The 25,391-nt window shown below is 41.0% G+C and overlaps 1 long non-coding RNA gene across 4 annotated transcripts in view; it reads left to right on the top strand.

Annotated features, from left to right (window-relative positions):
- LOC309565469 overlaps positions 1-24,993 on the top strand; it is an 81,581-nt gene extending 56,588 nt beyond the window's left edge. For all 4 annotated transcript variants that reach the window (XR_014225811.1, XR_014225812.1, XR_014225813.1 and 1 more), the window contains 2 exons: positions 22,916-23,005; positions 24,671-24,993. This is a non-coding gene — a long non-coding RNA (uncharacterized lncRNA). The remainder of the gene's footprint in view (positions 1-22,915; positions 23,006-24,670) is intronic.
- Positions 24,994-25,391: the final 398 nt, after the last annotated feature.

Raw genomic sequence — 25,391 nt, 5'->3', positions numbered from 1 at the left:
GTTTTATAGCAATAAAAGGTATCAGTAAGCACAGTTTAGGCATTATATTGATCAGATCATTGTTTCATCTTATTCATTATTTCTTTGTCATTGCTGGCTCATTGTCTAAGCCGGGGATCAGAAAAATAAATGAACTGTTAAACAAAAGAATAAAAAAAATTGCTAAAATATTGTAAAGCCTGGGGGTGACACCGGGGGGAGGCATGAGACCAGAACAGCAGAAGAGGTGGGGGGGGGAAGGTGACCCCCATGTAATTACTGTCCCATTACCACTTTTCACAGTATTCTGTTATCTGTCCAGCAATCAGCAGCCAAACAGCCCAATCCTCCTGAATGGTTGGGATTACAGGACAATACAGAGGTGGGGGGGGGGGGGATATATGTAATGAGGGCTTATCATCAGCAATACAGAGGTTAATGCCTGTGTTTATTTTCACTGATAACTCAACTAATTGTGGCAAGTGCCCCCCAGGCTCCCGATTGGTTAATGGGCGCAGGGGAGATAAGGCAAAACATTTAAGAAGTGTTACAACTTGTAACTGTTTTGTTCTTAAGTGAGTCTTTTAGTGAATGCGGCCCTTGGCTATGATGTGTGGACAGCTATCCACGGCGTGTGAAAAAAAAACAGTTTTCTTTAGCCGCTGCAGGCGAAGGGCTGAGAAAGGTGACTTTGGTGCAAAGCACATGGGTAAAAAAAAAAAAAAAAAAAAAAATTAAAGGACGTGCTGAGTGACCCAACTTTTATTTTTGGGGTGCAGACGATTGTTCGGTTACCCCAATTGCTGTGACTTCCAGCACCCTGATTGTGAGTCTGGTAAAAGGCATTTGTATGTGAGTTAGGGACCTTAGATTGTAAGCTCCTTGAGGGCAGGGACTGATGGGAATGTACAATGTATATGTAAAGCGCTGCGTAAATAAGTAACTGAAATAAAAAATAAATAAATAAATTTAGCATGTTCCCAGGTTCCAGCTCCACCCATAGGGTTGTCACCTGTCCAGGGTTGACCCGGATGCTCCAGGTTTTGACAGATGTGACCGGGTTTCAGTCCTCCTGAAACCCGGACACTCATTCCTCCAGTGCAGTCCAACCATCCTGGAACAAATCCAATAAATATAATTCTGTCCCAGGGATAGAGCCAGCCAGTGCTGAAGCATGTTCTGGGTGCTCTACTTGCGCAACGCCTGCCTGTTTACTACCTGCCTCTCCCCCCCCCCCCCCCCCGCAAAGTCGGAGGAAAATAGAGCTGGAGTAGAAGTGCTCCACTACCCAGTTCCTCACCTAAATTCTGGCTCCCACGCCTCCTAGCTTGCAGGGGCCCCCACTTGTAGGGCACTCTGAAGGGGGTCTATAAAGGGGACTCTCTGATCTAATGGGGAATTCTAAGGGGGGCACTGATATAAGGAGACTAATGGGGGGGGGATCTCCCGGGGGGGTTGCTGGCTGCTGATCTAACCATTAGATCAGCAGTTAGCACCCCTCGTTAGAGACCCTCCATTAGATCAGAGATCTCTTATAACAGTACCCCCCCCCCCTACAGACCCCCATTAGATCATCACAAAACACCGTGAACTAATGACCATCATCCACATTATATCCGACAAAACACATGAAGAAGAAAAAAAAAGCAGGACCTTCAAGGCCAAAAAGGAGGGATGATCACAAATAATTAAAAAATATCAAAATGTTATTATTCCATAAAGCTAAAAAAGCATGTATACATACAATACAATACACATAAAAACATATTCCCGTAGGAGTATACTAGATACAAAATACCAAACTGGCAAAAGCAATGTCCCTGCTAAGCAAAGTCTGTAGGTCCTCAAAGAGCCGACGGGTTTCGCCAAAGGCTTCTTCAGGGCAAGAGAGACTTTCTGGACAATTTTTCCCATAAACAAATGCACTAGGCGTATCACCTCCGGGGCAGGTGTTGGACTGTATAGATGAGAGCGACCACAAAGGTATAGTGTAAGGAGAGTATAAAACACTTAACTCGTCTGTCGATTCAAGGGAGGGTAGGGATGTCCAATTATTCAAAAATGTCTACCACTGATGTCGACGGGAAATCATTTCCACCAAATGGGTCCTAAATTTAAAGGTAGAACACACTACAGATACTGTAGATATATGAGTGTGTGTTGATGACCCAATAACTAGGTTATATATTAACCAACAGTCACATGGTTCCCAGTAGATCAGAGTCTTTTTAAAATTGCAACCCCCCCCCCCCCATCTTAGAGACCCCCTACATTAAACCAGATTCCCTCTATATCTCTATATTAGCACCCACCCTTAGAGATCTCCCCCATTAGATCAGACTCCCCTTATATCAGTGACCCCCCTTAGAGACCAACACATACTGGAATGGATTGGAGGTTTCCACCACCATTCATTTAGTATTATGTGTATGAAGATCACACAGTATATACTGTATGTTTGAATAAGACTGCAGTGTATTAATACTTGGATTGACTTTGGGGGTTTCCACCATCATTCACAATTATTTGTTCACATATTCATTATTATAATTATAGTAGGAGGCTGTGCTGCATTTTTCAATTTTTAGTTCTTTGGGTCTCTAAGGGGAGCACTGACCTAATGGGGATCTCTAAGGGGGGCACACTGATTTAAGGGGGACTCTGATTTAATGAAAGGTCTCAAAGGGGAACACTAATATAGGGGACTCTGATTTAATGGGGGTCTCTATGGGGGGCCCCAGTATTATCAAAGGGTTGACACTGACCCCTGTATTATGAAGGGGGGGGACACTGAAAAAACAAACAAACTGCTGTGCGCCGCTAAAGTGTTTGGGTTGGGCTTGAAGAAAAGCTGGCAACCCTATCCACCCACCCCTTGAATCCTCTCTCATGTTGAATTAGGCAGGCCATACACGGTGCATATTTATTTCCTGCAACTACTGGTGGCAGGATAGAAATTTGCACGATTTCCCCATCAACAAACACATTGCTGAAATGGTAATCAGCAATTGTCTGCAAAGAGGGGGGGGGGGGGGCTTTAGGGGAAGCCGTCCCCACTGGGAGAAGACAGTGATTATCGCTAGCGGCTGTAGCAGCAGACTGGTTGTACCCAAGTTGCTTGATCGATCAAATGGCCACATTTAGCTTGCCCATTAAGGGTTCAAATCTTGGCAGGTTCCTGCTGAACCAGCCATGATTTGAACCACGTATGGCCGGCCTTATGCAGCAGAAAGCTGCAGTTCCAGCTGAAAGTCCTGTGACAGACCTGCTTAATCTGGCTGTGAATTCCAAGTGACATCAGCACAGACAGGCCAGTGACTGTCAGACTGGCTTAAAGCTGAACTCCAAGTAGATATAAAAGACACAAATTATTGCAGCTTTGTAATCATTAATATATCATATAATATCTACACTGCGCAAAAAAATTAATGGAACACTTTGAAAACTCATCAGATCTCAATGGGGAAAAATCTCATGCTGGATATCTATACTGGTATGGACTGGGTAATGTGTTAGGATCTATACTGATATGGACTGGGTAAAGTTTTAGGAATGAAAGGATGCCACATTGTTTGATGGAAATGAAAATTATCACCCTACAGAGGGCCGAATTTAAAGACACCCCGAAAATCAAAGTGAAAAAATGATGCAGCAGGCTAGTCCATTTCTTTGCAGCAACTCAAAATAGTACTCAGTAGTTTGTATGGCCCCCACATGCTTGTATGCATGTCTGACAACGTCGGGGCATGGTCCTAATGAGACCACAGATGGTGTCCTGGGGTATTTCCTCCCAGATCTGGACCAGGGCATCACTGAGCTCCTGAACAGATCTGGAGGTGCAACCTGGTGGCGTCTGATGGACAGAAACATAATGTCCCAGAGGTGTTCTATTGGATTTAGATCAGGCGAGTGTGGAGGAATTGAACAGACAAGGAGTCACTGCTCAAGGTGGTGTAATTGCCTGATGACTCACACCGGTGCATGCCCCGGCTCGCCTCTGTGAAAACTTGATAAAAGAAAAGGAATTGGCAGCACTCCAGGTTGAGTCAAAATCCAGGTTTATTGACTGGACATCCAAATATGACAATCGTGACAAGGTAGACGCGTTTCACACACTGACTGTGTGCTTAATCATTACCTTGGCGAGTGTGGGGGCCATTCAGTGGTATCAATACCTTCATCTTCCAGGAACTGGCTGCATACTCTTCCCACATGAGGTTGGGCATTGTCATGCACCAGGAGGAACCCAGGACCCACTGCACCAGTGTAGGGTCTGACAATGGGTCCAAGGATTTCTTCCCAATACCTAATGGCAGTCAGGGTGCCATTGTCTAGCCTGTAGAGATCTGTACGTCCCTCCATGGATATGCCTCCCCAGACCATCACTGACCCACCACCAAACCAGTCATGCTGAACAATGTTTCAGGCAGCATAGCTTTATCCACGGCTTCTCCAGACCCTTTCATGTCTGTCACATGTGCTCAGGGTGAACCGGCACTCATCTGTGAAAAGCACAGGGCTCCAGTGGCGGACCTGCCAATTCTGGTGTTCAATGGCAAATGCCAATCAAGCTCCATGGTGCCGGGCAGTGAGCACAGAACCCACTAGAGGACGTTGGGCCCTCAGGCCACCCTCATGAAGTCTGTTTCTGACTGTTTGGTCAGAGACATTCACACCAGTGGCCTGCTGGAGGTCATTTTGTAGGGCTCTGACAGTGCTCATTCTGTTCCTTCTTGCACAAAGGAGCAGATACCGGTCCTGCTGATGGGTTAAGGACCTTCAACGGCCCTGTCCAGCTCTCCTAGAGTAACTGCATGTCTGCTGGAATCTCCTTCATGCTCTTGAGACCTTCTGGCAATGGTACGTATTGATGTGCCATCCTGCAGGAGTTGGACTGCCTGTGCAACCTCTGCAATAGGGTCCAGGTATCACCTCATGCTACCAGTAGTGTCACTGACCCTAGCCTAATGCAAAACTAGTGAAAAACAGTCAGAAAAGAGGAGTAGGGAAAATATTTCAGTGGCCTCCACCTGTAAAACCATTCCTGATTTGGAGGCTGTCTCATCGTTGCCCATCTAGTGCACCTTTTGTTAGTTTTAAGCAGGTGAAACTGAATAAAAACCCCTTCTGCTACTTAACTGATCAGATTAATATCCAATTCTCCTTTAACTGTCCAGTCACAGGCTGGGGTGGGTCCAGGATGACCTGGGCTCAGAAGAAGTGGGTTGGATGATGCTGGGCATCAGACTGAGGACATCTATTGGAAGAAAATAGTAATGAAGGGGAAAATCTCTTGTGATTCTATCTATTTATCTTTGTATCTATCTATCTATCTATCTATCTATCTATCTATCTATCTATCTATCTATCTATCTATCTATCTATCTATCTATCTATCTATCTATCTATCTATCATCTATCTATCCTATGGCAAAAAATGATAAACGCTCTATATGTGTCCTGGTGACCATTGTGACCGATATGGAAAGCGATGGGAAAATCCACAATTTTGCGTAGTCACTAGTAGGGAAATTAGGTTAAATGGGGACGCTTGTTCTAGAGACTCACTTCAAAGAGACAGGAAGTGAAAGGAAATCTCCCCAATGGGACACAAATTGTTTTAAGCCTTTCCCTATGAAAACATTTTCCTTTAGTTGGAAAGCATAAAGCATAAAAACACAACAGGCGCCCCAGACTAAATGGTGAAAAAGTACAATTAGCTTTATTGTTCCATCACATAAAACAGCCAACATGTTTTGGGGCTCAAGACACTCCCCCTTTATTAGGGCTTGAACATTGCATGTGGTTAAAGGACTCAAAGCAGACACATCGCATATTATGTTGCCCACTGACTCTGATTTAATAGTGATCGACCGATATCGATTTTTCGTTGCCAATACCAATACCGATATTTTGGCCAATGCATATCGGTATCGGCCGATATGCGCCGATATTTTCGGACATTTAGAAAAAAAAAGTTTTTTTTTTTTTTTTTACTTGACAGGTACTAAAAGACCCCAAACCCCTCCTCTGCACTTAAAAGCATTCAAAACTCCAAGTTTGCCTGTTTTGAATGCTGTCAGTTTTTTTAATCTGGCGCCGAGTACCCGGAAGTGATGTCATGACATCACTTCTGGGTTTCTACATGGAGACCCGATCAGAGCCGAATGCGGCTTTGATCAGGTCTTTGGCGGCCGTGCAGGCTGGTTGTCCAGGTCTCCCGGTGGGACGGGAGACCCAGGCGAGCCGCGGAAGGTGGCGGGAGGGCGGGGGGTGGACAACTCGCTCCTTGTAATGACAGCTGAGCGGCTTCTCAACTGTATCAGTTGTCATTACAAGACAGCCGACCGCCGGCTATGGACGCCGGTACCGGGGTGATGCTTCTAGTTGCAGGCATCATTCAGGTACAACACTTTCCCGAAATATCGGCAATATCGGTAACCTCAGGGGCCGATTCCGATATATCGGGGAAAGAGCATATCGGCCCTCAATATATCGGCTTTGCCGATAATCAGTCAATCTCTAATGTTTAATGTATTTTGGTAATTCTACCACTTTAAGTCATTTACCAACATGCAATATTTAAACCCTGATGAAGTGACCTGAAACGTGTCTGCCACTCCTGTTGTGCTTTTACATTTTGAGCAATATAAACTGAACATAGGTTCTAACTCTTCCTCCTGCACCACCCAAACACAGAAAAAGAAAAGGCTGGCTTTGGACTTTAACCAACTGAGAAAAGCTCCATTTGTTTTATAGTCTTAATATTTCCAGTGAACTTGGAGCTCCATTGGCTCAACTAAAAGATCAGTAAAAAGTATAAGTTCCCATTAACGCCCAACTTAAGCCAAACCTTTTGCTATTTTGTATCAAATAGATCTTGTAAAGGTTCTAGGCACCATCAGGTTTTTGTTGCTTTGCTTGCCCGCATTCTCCATTACTTTCTTTTGGGACAGGAAGTGATGGGAAAGTTCTCTAATGTGGACACAGATGAAAGAAAAGAACACATTTTCCATTGAGTGGGGAAGGATTTGATCCTGCGACAATGTGGAACTGTATAGTGTATGAATTCATACATCCTTTTTTTTCTTTTTTGTGTTTTTTGTTAGATTATTGTAGCACTTACGAAGAGCTCTGCCCCCCCCCCCCACTGGTTCACTTATATACATTTTCTACTTGATCTTATATTGTAAACAGGGCCAGGGCAAAAGGTGGGCAGGAGGGACAGCTGCCCTGGGCACTGTGGTATCAAGGAGATTGGGGGAGGGGTGGATTTGTGTCTGAAGGGGGAATTTGGATGGCGGCAGAGGATAAGTATTGTTTTAGGAAGGAAAATGGGGGAGGGGGCTAAGAGTGGTGATTTAGGGGGATTTCTGTTGGGAGGCGGGATGGGGAAAGAATATTTGTGCTAGGAGGGATTCATTTTTTTGGGGGGGGGGGGGGGTTGGGGAATGGGGGGCAAAGATGTGTGCTCAGGGGAAGGATTTCAGCTGGGGGGCAGATTTGTACTTAGAGGAGGGGGAACATTTATGCTTAGGAAGTAGGCATGCAGATTAGTGCTCAGTGTTTTTGTGGGTGGATTTTTGCTGACACAAAATGCTCATACATCTTAGGGGGGGGCGCAGTTTGGCATGTTCACCCTGGGCTCTAGATGACCATGTCCTGGCACTGATTGAAATAAACATACACTCACCAGTCACTTTATTAGGTACACCTTGCCAGTACCGGGTTGGACCCCCCTTTGCCTTCAGAACCTTCATTCGTCGTGGCATAGATTGTATAAGGTGTTAGAAACATTCCTCAGAGATTTTGCTCCATAGTGACATGATAACATCACACAGTTGCTGCAGATTTGTCATCTGCACATCCATGATAGGAATCTCCCGTTCCACCACTTCCCAAAGGTGCTCTATTGGATGAGATGTGGTGAGTGTGGAGGCCATTGGAGTACAGTGACCTCATTGTCGAGGTGAAGAAAGCAGTGGTGAGAAAATTGGAGCTTTGTGACACGGTGCATTATCCTGCTGGAAGGAGCCATCAGAAGATGGGGACACTGTAGTCATAAAGGGATGGACATGGTCAGCAACAATACTCAGGTAGGCTGTGGCATTTAAACAATGCTCAGTGGGTACTAAGGGGCCCAAAGTATGCCAATAAAATATCTCTCACACCATTACACCACCCCCACCAGCCTGACCCGTTGATACAAGGCAGGATGGATCCATGCTTTCATGTACCGCCAGCATTGGTATACCAGACACACTGATACGTCAAATTAAGGCAAAAAGGCCGCCGCAGGTGGCAGCAAAAGGTCTATAATGATCTTAAGAGGACCATGTCTTCAAAAATTCCTTTGCAGTAAAGGGAAGGAGAGAGCATGTAGGAAAGAGAGATGAGAAAAGAAAAGAGGGAAGAAGAAATAAACGGAGAGCAGAAAGAATAGAGTAAGGAACAGAAGCGGTAATAGGTTGGTGTCCAGGTCCGTGAAAGAGGGGTCCAGGCGGCTCTAGAAAGCCGTCCGATCCCGGCATATGGAGGGAGTATCCTCCCGTTTACGGGGAGCCCGCCAGGTATCTAACCCAGTGGTCCCAGGTCTTCTCAAAAAGGTGCATTTTATCTTGGAGGATGGCTACCATCCTCTCGTTGATCATGATCCAGGTCAACTTAGCTTTAAGCAGCTCCATCTGTATCACCGGCGATCTCCAGGAATGGGCTATAGTTATTTTGGCTGCTGTGAAAATAAAATTGACCAAGCATTTAGTGTGTTTAGAAGCTTTCTCCATAGGTTTACCCAAGAGCGCCTGTAGAGGAGACTTGACCAAATTGATGTGAGTGAGTGAATATATAAAATTATATATGCGGATCCAGAATCGTCGGACCTTAGGACAGGTCCACCAGATATGTGAGTTCAAAGTTTTTAATGAAAAAATTGGTTTATAGCTGAAAAATTCCAACACATTTCGGGGGCAGAAACCTCCTTTTTCAGAGCACAGGAGATTTGACTTTGCTTAAATGGACTCAGAAATGTCCTTTGCTACACTTGTTAACACTGGCAAGATCTATCTGGTATTTCTGGCAAGATCTATCCGGCAGTGGTGGCTGGACATACGGGGCGCAGGGGCGCCGCCCCCCCTATCCATGTGTCTGGTCCCTTAATCTACGTGCGGGGCGCCGGACGCATGGAGTTTAATGGGGCTTTTTTTTTTTTTAACAATGTGATTAGAGCCAGAGGCTCTCACAGGCTAAAAAAAAGGATGGGCTCAGGGCGCAGAGCAGTGCGCCCCAAACCCACCCAGTTGTGTGACAATAGCGAATGGAAATTCGCTATTGTATCACGGATCCTCCTCCTGGCCAATCAGGAAGCCGGTTTGGAGACCCGTTTACTGATTGGCCGAAAGGAGAAGCCATGCCATTGGGCATGGAGGAGGAGGGAGGAGACGCAGAAGACGGGGGAAGAAGCAGCCGCCGCCGCCTGCTGCTGCATCCAGGCAGGGTGAGTGAGCGGGGGGGTCCTGCCTGTCCTGTCTTGTCTGTCCTCTCCTCTCTCCTGTCTCACTGTGGGGTGGGGTTGGGGATGGTGTGCGGCCTGGTGTGGTCCGGGAGGGGAATGGTGTGGTCAGTCTGCCGCCCCCCCAGGCCCATGGAGAACCAGCCGCCACTGTTGTCTAGTATATCTCTTGGAATTTGCTTATCTGAGGCCAGTTAGCTACAGCCAAGAGTCCCTCTAGAGCATAGGGTCTAGAGCAGGGTTTCTCAACCATGGTTCCATGGAACCCTAGGGTTCCTCCTGAGGTTGCTAGGGGTTCCTTCAGCAATGGGCAATTTATGTTCCCAATGAAACCATTGTTCCTTTTCGCTATCTGTAAGGGGGAAATTCTTCCCAATGATGACAAGAGTAAGGCGCATTCTTCCCACTGACCATCACACGAATGTGTCATTTTTCATATTTAGCAGGGGTTCCCGGAGACCAGAAATTTATTTCAAGGGTTCCTCTGTGTTGAAGAGGTTGGGAAAGGCTGATCTGCTCTAGACTATTAATCCATGCTGTGGATTCTTTGCAGTGAGGTCAGAGCTATCTCTTTGACTGAACCAGAAGACCTGTAAAAAGTCAAAATCCCCATTAAAGACCAACTTAAGCCAAAACATATGTTATCTGGTAACAAATAGATCAGTTTCAGGTTTGAGGCACCATCAGGTTTTTGTTGCTTTGTGTGCCCGCATTCTCCATTACTTTATTTTAGGACAGGAATTGAAGGGAAATCTTTCTAATGTGGATACAGACAAAAGCAAAAAACACATTTTTTTCATGGATCTGGTAAGGGTTAGAATGTGAATTCTTAATTCTGTGCTTTCCTCCCATTTCTAAGAGGGGTTCCCATTTTGTGGGGTGCTGCTGGACTAGAACTAGTGAGCCTGGTGATAATTTGATTAACCCATTGAAACCCATCTGTATTGAGATTTTCCTTACTTTATCCTATTTTTTGTTTTTAAAATGTATGTTTAACAGCAGGGGCGGCCCATCCATTGGGGGCGCCGCCCCCCCATCCATGAGTCCGGCCCCCTAATCTACATGCGGGGCGCCGGACGCATGGATTCCAATGGGGATTTTTTTTTTTTTGAAGCACGTGATTAGAGCCAGAGGCTCTAATAGGCTTCAAAAAAGCGTGGGTTCAGGGCGCAGTGAGCCCACTCAGTTGTGTGACAATAGCGAATGAATATGACACACTGACTCTCCTCCCAGCCAATCAGGAAGAGGCTTGTGAGACTCCTTTTCTGATTGGCCAAAAGGAGAAGCGATCTTACTGGCCAGTGGCCAGGAAGAGGCAGAAGAGACACGGCTGGAGGAAAAGGACAGCGGCTCAGCCATCCAGCACTCCCCGACTCGGACAGGAGGAAGGAGGAGGTAAGGAGGCAGACCATTTGGGGGGAAGGGGGGGGAGGAACGTGTCGCCTGCCAACTGACTAACTGAGACTGACTGACCGACCGTGAGGGGGGGTCTGCGCATTGGTTTGACGCCCCCCCCCCCCGAATTACCGAGCACCAGCGGCCACTGTATAACCGTGGATAACCAGTGACCCCATATACCAGGGGTCTCCTCCAAACTTTCTAAATAAAGGGGCCAAGTTTACTGTCCTTCAGATTTTAGGGGGGCCAGACTGTGGCTAGTGGGAATATAATTTTTTCTAGCATCAGTGGGAGTAAACAGGATCCCATCTTTGATCTCAGGGGAAGGGATAATACCCCATTGTTGGTGTCAAGGACACAAATTATGCCCCAATGTTGGTGTCAGTGGGCAGAAAAGTGTCTCGTATCAGTAGGATGAATAGTGCCCCAAGGGCCGGGAAAGGAAAGCAAAGGGCCGCATCTGGCCCCTGGCCTGCAGTTTGGAAACCACTGCCATATACAATTGTTATTCCTCCTTGTATGCATTACAATGATGTTACCAAGATCGCCCCTCTGCCAGCGTTAAATGAGTTAAAGGCCAACAAGCCTAAAACTCACCCGAAAACTCCCCAAATGTGTTTTTACTTTCTCGGCTATTGGGTTTCAGGACTGCCTCCCGTTTATTTCACTTTGCACATGATTCTGCCAGTTAAATTTTCCTACGCTTTTCTTTTTTTTTTTCCAAGGTTTTATTAGCTTAATAAAAGTTGGGTTTTCGGAGCGCCAGGTATCTCAGGGGTGCAATTAGGCTTCACGTCAGATGCGTCCAGCTTCGGATAAAGAGCCTCCGAGTGCCTCTTCAAGCTCGCCTTCTCTGAGGAGTTCCATAAATCTAAAAAATATTACCGCCGCTCCCGTTGTCACTGTTCTGCCCAGATAACCCCCCTCCCCTCCCCCCATCTTATTAAATAAGACCCCGTAATCAACACAGCAAACTGAATATTAGCTGCACCTAATTACCACCTTATAAAAACGGATCTGCTACAGTTTGGTCCTTTTATGAGCCACATTAAAGTGTCACAGCAGTTACAGAGTCATTTTGTGCTAAGACGAGTTTTATGAGCGTTTCAAGTCGCCGAGGTTTCCATTTTCCAGCCTTTCCACATACGTTTTTTTTTTTTTTCTCTTGAAGGACATGCCCTGTTAGCTTGGCATTTCTCGGTGAACTGCCAGTCCCGGAGAAGGAAATGTTTTTGGTGGGGCTGAGAAGGCGAACAGGACGGTGATTGTGTTGGACGGGCGACTCTGCAAAGAGCGGGAACTGAGAAAAAAAAATATTAATGAGCTAATTGTAACTCGATCTAATTGATACTATTTACGACCGTGGCACAATAACCCTAAACCTAACAGACCTTAAAATAGCTTGACATTTTTTTTGTGCTGGAAAGCTTTCTCAGGAATTAAGGCAGATGTCATTTTCACCAAATTAAAGTAGAACGTTGGCCTCCTGGGGTACAAATAATTTATATGCTGCAGCACTTAATCATATGTGTATCTTCATTGACAGCTTTCTCCTGCAAATTCCTGCAAATACCTGTTGATCCCGACAGTGAAGTCCACCTAATGCAGCTTCCTGTGATGGTGGCTACTATGCTGCCCTGCTCCTGAATTTAAAGCAGAGTTGTCACCCTAATGTAGGCTCTACATTGGGACAAAAATTGTTGCAGAGGGCGTAGTTATGGGCCTGCAGTTCGTAGTCACCACCTGGCCATACCTAGTCCTGCCTACTGCTTTCCAAATTCACAGCACTGCCTCTATTGCCAGTGGGGTATTTTGGTTTTGTGCTGCCATAGGCTGCCGTAAGCAAAACTAAAATCAGGCACCAACCCCCCCCCCCCATCTGAATTTGCACCCCCCATCTAAATTTGTCCCACCGCAGCCACTTTAAAATAGTGCACACATCGGAGACAAACAATCTACAGTTTACTATCCATAGGTAATGCTTTAACCACTTGCCGACCAGCCACCGCAGGTCGGCAGGTTCCCGCGAATCGCCATACCTGAACGGCGCTTCGCGGGAGCCTTTTGTGGGGGGCATGCACGCGCCTATATGCCAGGGGGAAGCTGATCCTCGGGGTTGGTGGCCGCAATTTCCGCCGGGCACCCGCAATCACTCCCTGTGAAGAGAGAACGGCGGTCTGCAAAGAGCGGGAACTGTTTGTGTTATAAACAAAAAAACTCGACAATTTTGAACAAAAAACATTTTTTTACTTTCTGCTATAAAACATATCCAAAAAAAAAAAATGTAAAAAATCGAATTCCTTCATAAATTTAGGCCAATATGTATTCTGCTACATATTTTTGGTAAAAGAAAATCCCAATAAGCGTATATTGATTGGTTTGTGCAAAGGTTATCGCGTCTGCAAACTATGGGATGGATTTGTGAAATTTGTATTTATTTTATTTATTTTTTTACTAGTAATGGTGGTGATCAGCGACTTATAGGGTCTGCGATATTGCGGCAGGTAAATCGGACACTTTTTGGGGACCATTGACATTAAAGGAGTTGTAAAGCCAGAAGGTTTCTTATTTTAATGCATTTAAGATAAAAAAAATCTTCTGTGTGCAGCAGCCCCCCTCAGCCCCCCCCCCCCCCCTTGATGCTTACCTGAGCCCCATTTTGATCAAGCGATGTCCACGACTGTCTTAGCCATTTCCTAAGACAAAGCAGTGGCGCCATTGGCTCCTGCTGCTGTCAATCAAAGTCAGCTAGCCAATCAGCTTTGAAGAACCTCTTGAGCTCTGAGGAAGAGGGGACCCCCCTCAAAACTTTGATATGCCTTATTAAATTCTTTGTTAGTAAGTATATTCATTATCCCCTTTTTTAAACAAATGGTCACAAAGGTAATGCTTAAGACCCCGTTCACACTGGGGCGACTTGTCAGGCGACCTGGTCGCCTGACAAGTCGCCGTGGGTCGCCTGCCATAGAGTAGTACAGGAACCGTTCAAATAGGAGCGACATAAGTCGCTCTGACTTAGAAAAAGGGTCCTGTACTACTTTGGGGCGACCTGGAGCGACCTGCATTGACTTCAATGATATGAAGTCCGTGCATGCCGCTCCGAGGTCGTGGTGCGAGCTGTGCACCGCGACTTCACAGGTCGTCCCGGGAAGTCGGGTCGCCTGTATGTGAACCGACTCTTAGGCTGGTGCGCCCTCTGTTTCTTATCTTTTTCAGTAAGCTCCTCTGGCGCAGAGACTGATAGGACTGACTCAGTGTTCTCTGTACAGCACTGTGGTATATGCCAGAGCTATATAAATGTATAGTAATAATAATAGTGTGTGACTGTCAGGGTTGGTCCAAGACATTGTGCTGCCTGGGTCCAAGAATTAAATGAAAAAAAAAAAAAAAATCACACCCACCAAAGTGCCCCCACATCAATTATTTTATATCATAATAATTAAAACTAAAACTAAATGCATCAGGAAGTCAGATTTACATGCAAGAGCACATATTGGGTGTCAATTTTCTGCCCCTCTGAAAGTGCTGCCTTGGTCCAATGGACCCAACGGGACCCATGGTAGGGCCGGCCCTGGTGACTGTGGTGGGCACATTGGAGTGTAAGCTCCTCTGGTGTATGGACTAATTTGAATGGTGTTGAAAAGTGTTCTCCGTACAACACTGCCAAATTTGTCAGCTGCTGTGATCATTCAGAAGGCTCTGGAGGGGGGAAACAGCAGAGCCAAATTTTGACTTGCACAGGAAAAGTTGACATTTGTCACAAACATTTACCCGGCTCTCATAAATGCTGACTGTATTTAGCTTAGTATGTTGATTTCCTATAATAACCAACTCCACCTAGTGGCCATCATATGGTATTTTCCATGTGTGATGTATTTCTAGAAAAATACTGCATTATGGCCATTAGATGGAGCTGATGAAATCAAAGTATTAGGAAAAAAAACTGAATTTGTCAGGGCTGGACAAATGATTGTGACAATCATCTAACAAATGTTTTTAAATGTTTTTAAATAGATCCCTTAGAGACCCCATTGGCGTGTGACCCTTTGTTTCTTGTATTCAAAAAGTTAAAAATTCAGCATGGCTGACACAGTTGTTAGCATTACAGAAGGAACAATTTGGTTTGTTTTGGGACCTAACGTTCATTGCGAAGCTTAGCCTTATCTTGCAACAGGACAAGTACACTTTAAGAAGATAGTGATACATCTAGACTTTTAAATACTTGAAGCCAAAGCGTTGGGTGGAGTTGGAGAATGGTAACTTGTGAACTCTCCCACCAAGGACACCGTGGGGAGAACATTTTTATCATGCCACGAAAGCGCTGAGACCCTCCAGAGGGTCGGGGCATGAATGTGTTGTAAGTGGCACCGATTCCAGAGGAGGTCTGACCTCTCCAGCATACACATTGTCGAAATAACAAACCGGGTTTGTTATGCAGCGCATACATCAACACCGGGCCCTGGCCGTCCTGAGGAGCGCCGCTCGGCATGAGGTAGAACTATCACTGTTAATCTTCTATCGCCTATTTATTCAGTCGGCTCGCCGACCCATGCACTAATCCAGCTGGTTCATAATTTCAAATCCTTTGTTTGAAAATAAATGCTGAATCGCATTGCTTAAACAGCTGATCGGGAACGCCCAGAGATTAGCTTATCGTGGCAGGGAGGGGACCCTACGCCTAAATGCTTCTGAAACCGGTTCTTGGAGTAATTCAAAGGGTCTTTGATGGTTTAGAAATTGGAAATGCAAGAGTTCGTACTCATGTCTAAAATTTGAGGGATACACAGAAGAGACAGAAGTTATTTGAGATCAATAGGCCCTTTGCACTTCTTTTCGGTGCGTTAACGCCTGCTATGTCATTCGGTGAGGTATGTTGCCCTAAGAAGGCCCATTAAAAATCAACAGTTGGAGCAGAAGCTTGGAGCACCACACCCAAAAAATGAAATACAAAAAAAAGCTTTTGCTCAAAACATGTTGTGAACGTGTTATCCAACGTGTTTTGAGGGCCACACTATCAAAAGAAGCTTGCCTGGAAATACATACCAGCTGCTGAATGGGGCCAAGCTTCATTCGATATCTACCAAGATGAAGTGTGGCCCCCGAAATGCATTGGATATAATGTTCCCTACATGTTTTAAATATAAACTTTTTTTAGGATTTCAATATTTTGGTGTGGCGTCCCAATTTTCTGGTCCAACTATTACATCTACATCCCAAGGTTTCCATGGGAGTTCCTCAGTGTATGGAATCAGTCCATAAAACACCCAGATGTCCTATTGGGACATTATCAGTATAGTTTCGACAAACCATACTGCTTGTTCCAATTACCATCTACCTACGGTTCAAGCGCCATCAATTCACTACCTTACTGAAGTGAATAGCCTGCCATTGCACCCTAATGTGCCAAAAATCAGAAGCAACCCTTCTGAAACCGCTTCTTGGAGTAATTCAAAGGGTCTTTGATGGTTTAGAAATTGGAAATGCAAGAGTTCGTACTCATGTCCTAAATTTGAGGAATACACAGAAGAGCAGAAGTTATTTGAGATTAATAGGCCCTTTGCACATCTTTTCGGTGTGTTAACACCTGCTATGTCATTCGTTGAGGTAAGTTGCCTAAGAAGACCCATTGAAATAAACAGTTGGAGCAGAAGATTGGTGCACCACACCCAAATACTTAAATCCAAAAAAAGCTTTTGCTCCAAACATGTAGTGAACGTGTTATCCAACGTGTTTTGAGGGCCACACTATCAAAAGAAGTTTGCCTAGAAATACATACCAGCTGCTGAATGGGGGCCAAGTTTCATTTGATATCAACCCAGATGAAGTGTATATATATATATATATATATATATATATACACATATATATATATATATATATATATACAGTATAACACACTGCAAAGTTGCCATGCATTGTGGTGTGCTGTAAGACAGACACATTGCTCTAGTGCAATGGTCTCCCAACTGTGGTCCATGGGCTGAATGTGGCCCTTTGCTTGCCTTTATGCTTCCCTCAGGACACTATTCCTCCTACTGACACCAACAATGGGGAACCATTCCTCTTACTGACACCAACAATGGGGCATTTTTGCTTCCACTGACACCACTGATGGGACATTATTCCTCCCACTGACATCAGCATTGGGGCATAATTCTTCCAGTATAAACAATTAGGCACTATTGCTCCCTCTATTACTAATGATGGGGCACTATTCCTCCCTCTAATACTAAGGATGGGGCACTATTCCTCCTTCTACTGACTACAGGCACTGTGTAATTTCTTTTCACTCCCTCTGAGACTGGGGCATTTTCTACTTCTACTGGCCCCTTTGGGCCCCTAGAGTTCAAAGGACAGTAAACCAGCCCTTTGTTTAGAAAGTTTGGAAACCCCTGTTCTAGTGAAATGGTTCCCAACCTCAGTCCTCAGGCATTCCCAACAGGTAATGTTTTCAGAGTTTAAGTCTGTGTAAATGGCTTGTATTTATGACAGCTATATTACATAGAAACATGGAAAAGAGACGGCAGAAAAAGACCAAGTAGTCCATTGAGTCCGCCCATTTTTGTTTTGTTTTTTTGTTTGTTTTGTTTTGTAAATATTACGTTGAATTCGCTCTCGATATGTTTTATCCCCCAAACCATTCACCATTTTTTATCAATATCTTTTTGTAAGTGAGGTCTCCAGAACTGGACACAGTATTCTTAATGGAGTCTCACTAAAGATCTCTATAGGGGAATTATGACCTCCTTCCTCCGGCTGTTGATCCCTCTATATAAAGATATAAAGATCTGTATAGAGAAATCAGAACCTCCTCCCTCTTGCTGGTGATCCCTCTAGTGATATAAAGATCTATATAGGGGAATCAGGACCTCCTGCTGGTGATCCCTCTAGTGATATAAAGATCTATATAGAGAAATCAGAACCTCCTTCCTCTTGCTGGTGATCCCTCTAGTGATATAAGATCTATATAGAGAAATCAGAACCTTCTTCCCCCTGCTGCTGATCCCTCTAGTGATATAAAGATCTATATAGAGAAATGAGAACCTTATTCCTCCTGCTGGTGATCCCTCTAGTGATATAAGGATCTATATAGAGGAATCAGAACCTCTTTTCCTCCTGCTGGTGATCCCTCTAGTGATAAAAAGATCTATATAGAGGAATCAGAACCTCCTTCCTCCTGCTGGGGATCCCTATAGTGATATAACAATCTATATAGAGGAATCAGAACCTCCTTCCTCCTGCTGGGGATCCCTCTAGAGATATAAAGATCTATATAGAGAAATCAGAACCTTCTTCCTTTTGCTGGTGATCCCTTTAGTGATATATAGATCTATATAGGGGAATCAGGACCTCCTTTCTCCTGCTGGTGATCCCTCTAGTGATATAAAGATCTATATAGGGGAATCAGGACCTCCTTCCTCCTGCTGGTGATCCCTCTAGTGATATAAAGATCTGTATAGAGGAATCAGAACCTCCTTCCTTCTGCACGTGATCTCTTTAGTGATGCATCCTAGAATTCTATTCGCTTTTCCCACTGCCTGGCCACACCGTTTGCTCATTTTGCAATCATCTGAAATAAGTACCCCCAAATCTTTTTTCTGTAGTGCTGGCCAACACTGTACCACCAAAGTTGTACTTTCTCAATGGATTATTTTACCCTATTTGCATTATGTTACATTTAGAAGCATTTACCTGTAGTCACCACTGCTTTGACCAATCTTCTAACAATGCCAAATACATTTCCATGTTACATGTTATCTAAGGGAAATGCCTACAACGTGGCCTGCTGGGGATACTTGAGAACTGAGGTTGGAAACCACTGTCTTAGTGCTCTGGGGTGCCATTCAAACTGCAACACAGTAACCCATGTTGGTATAAATGGTACCTCAAACATTTGCTTTCTTGCTGAATGACCACCAAGGTACAAACAGTCACAAGATAAGCCCTATGTAGATATGTATTGGATAGGTAGATAAAGGCTAATTACAGCCCTTTCTAGAATAACCAAACCTGGCACCTGCCCTTCAATCCTGCCTATTGATCATTTATTGTGATGAACAGTCTCTCTGACCAATAGGAAACCTTGTTCGCTAGAATGGGGGGTGAGTACAGGAATATTGGAATTCATATATAACTTCAACTGGCTATATATCCAGGTCTGGTCATCAATTCATAAGCTGGTTTTATAAACAACTTCCATTGTTGCTCAGGTTGCCTTTGCTCCAGGGGAGAAACATTCAGCTGAAAAAATGCTCCTAAAGCCACGTTTTGCATGTGTGTTGCATGTTCATGCGCTTTTGCCGTTATCACAATATTTCGGCTAGAATATTAATTTGTTCTGTCCATTAGAATGCATTAACATGCAAACATACAAACGTGCCTAAACGCGCTTTAATTAATACGCATTAATGCAATTCTAGGCATTTTTTACGCTCAAACACTCCTCTTCTAAATGTGCTGGTGGTGTGTTTCCTTTTCTGCCTCTAAACACTCCTGCCTATAAACGCCTATATGTCCATGGACTCTTAGGCTAACATAGAGGGGAGTTTAGAGGCAGAAAGAAAAAAAACATTAAACGCCTTTAAAAGTGGCATTTTTGACGTCCTGCGTGCACCAGGCCTAATGGGAAACTTTACTGTGCAGGCTGCCGTTGTATTGAACATGTAATTTCTCAAATGCTAGTTGCTTGACTGTCATGTTGATCCTTCAGATCCTCCAAAGCTTTAAAAGATGTACCAAAAATGAATACGTTAGAAAAAGTGTCTGCATTGTTTTGACTGTCCCCAGCTTCTAGGTAGGTAACCTAGAAAGCAAAAAACCTAGAGGCTCAATATCAAGGCCAGGCAACTAGCATTTTCTGAAGAATAACAATAGATTTCAACAAGTATAGTCCAAAGTAGTGCTCTTCAGAAACCACCTTGAGGTGCAGGTTTGAAAAAGATTGCATAGCAAAGAATAACTAGAAAAGGGCTATAGTCCCACTCAGAGGCACTATGAAAACCCTGCAAGGAATCAGATTCATGACAGAATCCTCCAAACCTTAGACTTAACTTAAATTAGAATTTATGGTTATATTTCCTGAAGTACATTAGGAATTTATTTATTGGTTTTACTTGCTACTGGGAATTATCTCATGGAAAAATGAAAAAAAAAAAAAATTTCCAACTTTCCTTTTTTAATTTAAATTCATACCGATTGGTTGGGAAATTCAATTATATACCAGTGAATCAAAAATGTTCCTTTATAATTTAGAGTTTTTCTGAACATTATGTGATTATGTGGTCATTTTATGTTGCTCTGTTGAAAACCGCAACGTTTAGCTTAAGAACAGCACAGGATGTGCAAAGATTTTGGAGACGATAACTATCAGCCCCAGCTTGTGATAGATTTAGGGCTGATTTCGGGTGACAGTTTTGCACGCTACTTTGTACGGTTGTCACAATTGTTTGATATGTCAGAATGATATTAAAAATAACATTTTTTTTTTTTTTCGGTCTGTTAGATTGTGTCAACTTAAGGCAACAGCACATAGGTGGATAAAAAAGTTACAAAGCAATAAAAAAAAAAATTACAAGACCAGTAACACACCTCCATTGTGGCAACTTGGACTTAATATGGCTCTGTGTGGTCACACACAAATATTCGGAATGGTAAAAACTGCATTAGTGCTACCATGTTAAATTAACACTTTTAGTGCAATGTCTGTTCAGGCAATTTGTTGTGCCTGGAGGGGAAAACAATTGTTACATGTTTGATTAGTGTAAACAGGAGATTTGGGAAGCATGATCTGTAGGGTAAAGGGTATTTAGTTATATTTTTTGCTATTTACTAACCTTAATACAAAAACAATATTAAATATAAATTTTACAGAATAATTATTCTGGCCTGTTGTTTTATACAATCATGTGCCGTTATGAAATATGAAATATTATTTTTACAGAATAATTATTCTGGCCTGGTGATTTTATACAATCATGTCTCCCTATTAAATATTATTTTTACACAATAATTATTCTGGCTTGTTAAATTTTATACAAACATGTCCACTTATTAAATATTATTTTTACACAATAATTTTTCTGGCCTGTTGATTTTATACAATCATGTCTACTCATTAAATACTAAATAATATTTTTACACAATAATTGTTCTGGCCTGTTGATTTTATACAATCCTGCCCACTTTCACAATGCCGTTTTAAAAAATGAATACAAAAAATTATAAGTCTGCATAACAATAAGGATTTTATGGACCAGATTGCTAATCTTTTTTAAACCAGATTGAGACTAAATTTAAAATAAAAAAGTTCATCCTGGTAAAAGCTACAACATGTCTTGAATTTTGGGTTTGGGGATGGTTTGGTGAAGAGTAAATGTTTTCTTAGGCCAATATTGATATGGCTGTTTTTTTCAAATTGATTCTTTATATCTCTGCTGCAAATTCAGAGTTGTAAGAAAAAAATGAGCAACTTTGATTACTTTTATTTCAATTGTTGATAAAAAGGGTTTATTTTCCCGAAAAAAGGATCAGTGGGTGAAGTTAGCAGTGGACCCCATGTGAGAAAGGAGATGCTTAGGAACTTTATATTCAGACAGTGGATATTTATTGGTCATAGAAACATTTGGTTGACACCATCCAATTTTTTGTGTTCATTATTTTTATTATTAATTTCATTTTTGTCTCTATAAAAAAGAATTGCTTGGAGTCATTAACTTTAGGCACGGCTCTGTTTTTGGATACTGCAATGCATACATTTATTCAATGATGCTTAAGAACTTAATCTTCAGACAGTGGGTATTTATTAGTCAACGAAACATTTAATAGACACTATCCACTTATTAATTATAAATATTATTATTATTTCAGTTTTTGTCTCTTAAAAAAAGCCCCTTGCAGTCAGGAAGTGTAGACACTCTTCAATCTGTAGTCACTGCAATGCATAAAACCTTTTAACAATTCCTGAGAACTTTATCTTCAGACAGTGGGTATTTATTGGTCATGGGAACATTTAATGGACACCCTCCAGATATTATTAACAAATATTATTATTATTATTATTTTTATTAATAATAAAATGTTTGTCCCTATAAAAAAGCTACTTGGAGTTGGGAACTGTAGACACTTTTCAATCTTTGCACACTGCAGTGCATAAAATTATTCAACGCGGCTGCTCCCACAATAAATTTTGGGTGACATCACATTGCAACATTATTCCAAACATTAATACATTCAAAGGAAATGTTAGATTTCCTAATTAGTGACCTTCTGTATTCTCAAGGGTTTTTTTTTTTTTTTTGGAGAAGGTATCCAATTTAACTGATTCATAGAAAGGTATTGAGCCTCCTTGAGTCATTGGAAAAATGACAAATTTTTATTTAGAGATAAAACATTTCCGTTTGTGCATAAATATATAGTAACAATTACGATTTGAGTGTGGCCTGGTGTATTAGGGGGTTAATGTATTTTCCTAGTAAACTGGAAAAGTTTTTCTTTTTTTTTACTGCTTTCACAACCCAACTGTTTACAATGTAAATAATAAAACTGCAAAAATAACACCATCTGAGAAATAAAAATACACAACTTCCATATTTAGGCAAAGTGTGTTTTTGTTACCCAATTATTTAATTTCATCAACAAGGCTCTCCTATAAAAAGGCAGATTTATAAGGGCTGTGTTTTCATAGAGGGGGTTTGTTAAGTACTAGAAACGCAGTCTGCTGCAGGGTAAAAAAAAAGAGCGATTGAAATGTGTCTATTTGTGTTTGCGTTGTGTTTGTCTAAGAGAGCGGTTTTGACAAATTCCAAACTTTAATTTCTGATTCTGAAAACTCATTTCTTTGAGTGTGTGGAGGCTGACAGACAAGGGAGAGCACTGGAAAACGTTCATTGTGAGTACAGTTTTAAATATTTCTTTAATCTCACTTTTTCTTTTATGACTTTTGTTTTATACAGGTTTGTTGACTTTACGTCTTTTGATTTGCAAATTTATTTTTTTTAAATTTACTGTAGGTTTTTTGTTTTTATCCCCTAGTTAATGATTGTCACCAGTGTTAAAAATCTGCTAAATATACTTGGGGTACAGCGTATCAGAAGACATTAAACAAAGAAGGGTATCTATGAAGTGAGCCCATGATCGTTAACTAATTTTGAAATAAAAGAAATGTAATACTGATAAAAATTACTGTCACAGATTGATTTTTTTACTTTTACATTTAAATGCATTACGTTTGTTTATTAAATTTTATGGTAAATTAAATATTTCTAAGTTTTAAATTAAATATTTCTAAGTTTAAAAACAATAAAACATATTCCCATTATAATATGTAAAAACATATAAAAAAGATGACTTTTTATACAGACCATTAATAGATTGATAAACAAAAAAAACTAAATATTAAAAAAAAAGAGGTATAAACTGTTACTTCAGGAAACTTATCTTTGCCAAGAGAATAATCTTTATAGTTGGTTATGTCCTACAGCATAAAAAAAATTAAGTATACTTTAAACTGTATCTTATAATATAATTTAAGTGAAAACATTTTAGGTACTTTAATGAATGGCAAAAATTGTACCATCAAATGTAGTGCAAAAGATATATTGTATTTATTATTACAGATGATAATGAAATTATAAATAGTATTTTAAAAGGATATAAATCTATTTATTGTATCCTAAGACCTAATTTATTTTTCAATACTATCCATTTATTCATTTTTAAAGAACTTAGTGATCACTGCTTTTGCATTACATAATAATATTATGTATTGTATATATTATAAAAGAGGTAAAACAATACAAGCATTTTCTTACTATATTTAATAAAAGAGGTAAAACAATACAAGCATTTTATTACTTATTTTAAAAAATGAAAACACATTGGTGACATTAAACTCACATTGTGAACAAAAACGTTTTTATTTTATTTATTATTATTATTTGTTATATTTTTTTATTATTATGATATTGACAATATTGACAGAACAGAACATTTGTAATAATATAAATACCAAACTATAAGATAAAAGCAATCAGTAATAGACACAAAAGGTAGCTTTTTTATTTTACCAATTTTATATATCTCACATGTCAATGCGTCAAAACTTGTTTTTTGTCATTAACCTTAAGTGAAAATGATAATGTTTTATGTTTTAAAATAGAAATAAAATTCTATGCATTTTCAGAAATAAGGAAATATGTTTTTATCCTGTAATATTTTATATTCTTTATTTTAATTTATTAGTTAGCCATTAGATGATCTAATTAAAAACTGCATTGTTTATCCAATTATATTATACAGCTTCTAATTTATATATATATATATATATATATATATATATATATATATACAGTATATTCCTTGTTATATTTTACTCCTTAACCATAGCATTGTGAAAGATTACAGTTAAAATATGTTTGTGTTAAAAAAAAAATGAACTTACAGTACAGTAAAAATTGTTTATACATTGCTTGGTGGCTTTCATCTTTAATATGTTTAATATGTTTAACAAAATCTTTTGAAATTTCTCGCCTCTGCTTAGAACTATCATGGCTGACCTCCTTTATACTGTAATATTGGCTCATCATCAGAAAGCATTTAATGAGCTGGACTCATTACAAAACATAAGGTACCAAAAAGGGCAAGTTATTGCATACAGGAAGACAAAATATTACAGTTTTCTCTACCAAAACTGCTTTCATGTAACTGTCAGGATATGACACATGTTTACTAATCTGGGTGGCTCTGACATTCTCGACTTGAGGTTTTTAAAGGGGATTTTTTTAGCAGCACAGATATGTCAGAAATGGACAGTAGATGGCGCTCCAGCTTCTACGATAGAGCTAAATACACATATCAATTCACCCTGGGATACATAAATCTACATCTTTGACTACAGTACTGTACACAACATATAAAACCTAATTAATATTAAAAAAAAAAAAAAAATGTAAACCATAGATCCAATTAAAAAAATAAATAAATACTGGCACATTTTCTACATGTTATAAAGATAGAAAAACTTCACCCCCTTACTTTTTTCATTCTCTTATACCAGTGTTCTCTTGAGTAAGTCTCAATTTTGATAGGGATCATGGGCTATCTTTGTAAAATGTAATAGTTGATTTCAGTTTAATTAACATTCATTATTATTTTATTAATAACATCAGTATACATTTTAAATGTATTTCTTCTTTTTCTTTATTATCAATCTATATTTCTGCATTTCTGCTAAACTTTAGCTTAATACCAGGTTTCTGGTATTATCCTAATATTCTATTATACCCTAAAATCCATGTTACTCCTTATATTTTATTCATTTATAAACAACAAATATTTTTAAATAGATCAAAACTTTTAAAGCATATACATTTTTTTTTTTACAGATACAGATTGCTTAGAGTGCATTTTTAAATTAGTTCATCTTTAAAAAAAAAAAACAAAACCAAAAAAACAAACAAACAAAACAGCAACATTTGAATTTAAAATTTAATTTGAAATGAATCTTGAA

This window comes from Pelophylax lessonae (assembly GCF_965119305.1).
Source record: "Pelophylax lessonae genome assembly, chromosome: 10".
In the NCBI taxonomy this organism is placed as follows: domain Eukaryota; kingdom Metazoa; phylum Chordata; class Amphibia; order Anura; family Ranidae; genus Pelophylax; species Pelophylax lessonae.
This window is presented reverse-complemented; position numbering and strand designations above follow the sequence as displayed.